Source organism: Ochotona princeps, chromosome 12, assembly GCF_030435755.1.
Source record: "Ochotona princeps isolate mOchPri1 chromosome 12, mOchPri1.hap1, whole genome shotgun sequence".
Taxonomy (NCBI): domain Eukaryota; kingdom Metazoa; phylum Chordata; class Mammalia; order Lagomorpha; family Ochotonidae; genus Ochotona; species Ochotona princeps.
In genome coordinates, this window is record NC_080843.1 from 139,310 (window position 1) to 144,384 (window position 5,075).

The window sequence follows — 5,075 nt, forward strand, 5'->3', positions numbered from 1 at the left end:
CGCCCCGCCGCCGCCCCGCGCCCCGCCGCCGCCCCGCGCCCCGCCGCCGCCCCGCGCCCCGCCGCCGCCCCGCGCCCCTCCGCCGCCCCGCGCCACTCGGCACTTCCGCTCCCGCACACGCCCGCCCCCGGAAGTCCCTCGCCAAAGCGTCCCGCCCGGCGGGGCTTCCGGTTCCCGCGGTCTGCACGCGGCTGGGGAGGCGGAGCTCCGGCCGCTCCGCGTCCCAGGGACCCTGGAGAGCGTTTTTGCTCCGTGTCTGGTAGAGAAGCTGAGAAAAACACTAGCCGAAACGTGAAAAACTGCTGGAAGGCGCGCTCCGAGACGCCGCCGTCTGCCCTGAGCATCCAGGCTCGGAAGTGACCCGGCCCGCACGAGGGAGACCCGTATCGGGGGACATGAAATATATTTATAGACGCGCACAGTGCACACACGGTCTCTCCCTCTGTGTCTCGAAAAGACAGACTTTGGGCCCTGGCGCGGTAGCGTAGTGGCTAGAGTCCTCACTTTGCACGCCAGGATTCCATACGGGCGCCTATTCGCGTCCCGGCTGCTCCGCTTCGCTTCCAGCTCGCTGCCTGTGTCCTGGAAGGGCAGTGGAGGACGGCTCAAGGCCTTGGAACCCTGCACCCATCCAGAGGAGCTCCTGGCTTTGGATCGGCTCAGCACCAGCCATTGCAGGCACTTGAGGTGTGAACCAGCACATGAAGGATCTTTTGGGGGCTTCTCTCTGTAAATCTGCTTTTACAATAAAAATTGCACAGATGTGAGAATGTTCTCCTAACTTGCTTAAAATACTGCTCAATGAACAAGCGCCAGTATTTAGGAAATGGCTTTCACATGAGCTTCTGTGGCACTGCAAAGTGCCCACTGCCCCAAGGTCTCCAGGGTCTCTGTGTTTCATCCCCAGATGCAGTGGCGTGTAAGACTTAAGTGTAACTGTTATCAATGTAAAAGCCTAAAAAAGTGTAGGGACTCTAGAAGACCCTGTAACTTGAGAATGCTGTCCACTCAGCAATGCCCGCCACTCCTGAAGTGACCCCTTCGTCGTCCTCACCTTGGACCCTCCCCACTCCCGGGGTCCTCCTCACCTTGGGCCCTCCCCATTACTGGAGTGACATTGTCCAGCTGTGCACATGAACTGTTCTGATGGTTTGTATTTTGTTCCTCACTGCCCAGGGACAGCCCTGATGAGATGCGTGTCCACGAGCTTACACTGATTCAGTGAGGGCCCCTAAGGGCTGTGTCGTTGAGTTTAGTCTTTTGTCAGGAAGTACCTGTGGACTCCTCCCTTTGCTAGAAGAGTCCGCAGTGTGAGGCACACAGGCAGTTCTCTTCCCATCACCCGTGGTGATCTACAAAGCCGCATCATGTCTCGCTTGGCCCTGACTGGCTGTGAGGCTGAGTAGGACCAGCGCCTTAGTCCTACCCTTGGTCAGTAACAGCACACCCCAACGTTTGGACCCCCATTTCCCTGGTCCTATGTGAGTGTGGCTGACATCGCAGGCAACAGACAGGCAGAGAGAAGTGATCTCCTGCCTGAACTGGGACATCAGGCTTTAGCTTGGTTTGAATTGGCATCCAGGGACTTCTCAGCCTCTGTGGTTACAGAAGTTGCTTTCTCATGAAAACAGGGACTTGGTCTCATCATGCTCTTAGTTTATCTCCAGAGCACCCAGCCCAGTTCCAGCCGAGGCATTTGTGTCCCTCCTGTCCTTACAGGAAGACCCTCTATTTCCTCATGGAAGCACCACTTTTATTTTGTAAGATTTATTTTTTTTAAATATTTTTTTTGTTTTTATTGGAAAGTCAGATTTATAGAGAAAAGGAGAGACAGAAAGAAAGTTCTCCCGTACACTGATTCACTCCCAAAGTGACAGCAACAGCCACAGCTGAGTCAATCTGAAGCCAGGAGCTTTTTCCAGTCTCCCATGTGGGTTCAGGGTCCCAAGGTTTTAGGCCACCCTCTGCTTCTTTCCCAGGCCACAAGCAGGGAGCTGGAAGAGAAGTGGAGCAGCCAGGACACGAACTGACGCCCATATAGGATCCTGGCACATGCAAAATGAGGATTTAGCCATTAGGCTATCACGCTGGACCCTAAAGTTTATTAATTTTTTTTAAGATTTATTTATTTTATTACAAAGTCAGTTATACAGAGAGGAGGAGAGACAGACAGGAAGATCTTCCATCTGATGTTTCACTCCCCAAGTGAGCCGCAACGGGCCAGTGTGCGCCAATCTGAAGCCAGGAACCAGGAACCTCTTCCAGGTCTCCCACGCGGGTGTAGGGTCCCAATGCATTGGGCCGTCCTCGACTGCCTTCCCAGGCCACAAGCAGGGAGCTGGATGGGAAGTGGAGCTGCCGGGATTAGAACCGGCGCCCATGTGGGATCCCGGGGCGTTCAAGGCGAGGACTTTAGCTGCTAGGCCACACCGCCGGGCCCATTAATTTTTTTTAATAGAAGACAGAGAGAGAGAGAGAGAGATCATCTGTTGACTTGCTCCAATCCTTCCCCAGCAAGGGCTGGGCCAGGTCAAAGCCAGAGCTAGGAGCTGTACCCTGGTCTTCCTCCTGAGTGACAAGAACACATGTCTGGGGGCTATCTGCTGCTGCCTCTCAGGTGCGCCTTAGCAGGCAGAGGAGGGTTTAAACCAGGACACAGGTGGTAGAGTCCCTGAGCCATGTGCCCACCCTGAAACACGATTTCATCACCCACTCATTTGTCCATGTTCGCTATAATTAGAGGGAAACAGAATATCTGGTATTCTGCAGGCCACCCAGGTATCTGGACTTGGGGTAGGGTTCAGGCACCAGCGGCCGTTGAGGTGACAAGCTGGACAGGAGGCAAATCCAATCACTGCTTATTGCTCATAGCCACCCTGGCAACATCTCTCTGGCCTCCCTGTCTCCCTCTGCCCTTTAGAAGGATCCTAGTGTGTATGCTGCCAACAGCCCAGGATACTCACCCAGTTAAGTCAGTATCCAGCCACACCTGCCAGGAGCTAGGAACATGTTCCCAGTTCATGTGTGGCCATCTGTTGGCTGTTACTTTACCCCTGCAATGCTGAGTCAACCATCCTAGGCATGCCTTTACTTCAAAATGATGAGAAGGTACAGACAGAGCAGAGGAAGTCCACCCTCATTACTGGGAAAGCACCCCAGGCAGATGTCCTCACACCATCTTGTCCTTGTGACACCACAGCCATGGCCAGGCTCTGCAGTGGGCCCCCCAAGCCTCAGCATGGTGCATTCAAACAGGCTCTGGCTGGAAATGCCCAGATGCATGATGGCAGGAGCAAGAGTCCATCAGGTAATTGGAAGCAGTTTTTGGCCACAAAAACTGCAGTGATGAGGCAGGAAAGAGAGTTCAGGGGAAACACCAAGGAATAGGAAAGCTAGGAAAAGGTTAAAACTATTTTATTTGCTTGAAAATGTCAGTTTAGAAAGCAGCTAGTTCTGGGCTGCTGCTGTGGTATAGCAGGTAAAGCTGCCGTCTGCTATGCTGGTGTCCCATGTGGATGCTGGTTTGAATCCTGGCTGCTCCACTTCCAATCCAGTTCCCTGCTAACACACCTGGAAAAGCAGCAGACAATGGCCGAAGGGCTTGGGACCCTGCACCCACATGGGAGACCCAGAAGAAATTCCTGGCGCCAGACTTTGAACTGGCCCAGCTCCAGCTGTTGCAACCATCTAGGGAGTGCACTGATGGATGAAAGATCTCTCTCTCTCTCTGTAACTATCTTTCATATAAGTAAATCTTTCAGAGAAGAAAAGAAAGCAGCCAGCTCAGAGACAGCCTACCTAAGTGCATGAGACAAACGTCACCCCAGGCTGTGAGCAGCTACGGCTGATCTTGAGAAATGGGTCATTGTGTAGGAAAACCCCAAGATAGTTCCTAACCCAGGACAGCAGCGCCACACAGGCCAGGGTCTCCCGAATGTCTCTGCCTTGGCAACGACTCCTCAGGCCTCTGAAAACTAGCAGTTCAGAGAGCACCTGGCCTCCTCCGGGCTCTGGGTGCACCTGAGCCAATACCCCAAGTGCTTTCCTTGCTCCAGTAAATCATTGTTGTCTCTATTTGTTGTCCCCATGAGTCTGCTTTAATTGTCTGAGGCTTAAGGACCTCGTCGTTGAAGAACTGCAGGAACATTGGACTTGGGTTGGACAAGCAGTAGCTGGCCTGGTACACTTTGTCTCTCAGGGAGAATTAACCTCTATAGCTGTGTCTTTGGCAAGAGTGGTCATCCAGCCACCATGTGTGACAGCATCCAGTCACTGTGTGTGACACCGTGCAGTCAACATGCATGACACCATCCGGTCACCATGTGTGACACCATCCAGTCACTGTGTGTGACACTGTCCAGTCACCATGCGAGACACTGCTTAGTTGCCATGTGTGACACCGTCAAGCCACCATGTGTGATTGTCCAGCCAGTATGCTTGACACCATTTAGTCATCATGTGTGACACCATCCAGTTATTGTGTCTGATACCGTCTAATCAACATGCATGACACCATCCAGTCATAATGTGTGACATCATCCAGTCACCATGTGTCACACTGTCCAGTCACTGTGTGTGACACTATCCACTCGTCATGTGTGACATCATCCAATCACCATGTGTGACACTGTCTAGTGAACATGCATGACAGTGTCCAGTCACCATGTTCAGTTATCTAGCAGGACACCTGACCCTGACCACTTCCTGATTTCATTTAATTTTGTTGGGGTGGACACAAGTGACCACCTTGATTCTAGAGACATAATCCCCAGATATTCTCTCATCTTTGAGGCCAGATGACCCTGCTTCCTGCTGCCTCTGGCCTGTGAGCTCAGTGTTTGCTTTAGTAAAGCTTCCATGTGCACTGGGAGTTGTAGGATTTAGCCTGGGGGCTTGGCATGTGCATCCAGTTACCCACACCTGCTGTTCTAAAACATTCCGATGCTTTGGCCTTGCTGTTGTGGGCGCACCAGGCCACTCACAGCCCTCGGAACCTTTTGAGTCACCCTTGACCAATTTGGCAGCAGCAGATGGCTGAATGACATTACTGTCCCATGCGGGAGACCAGAGCATGA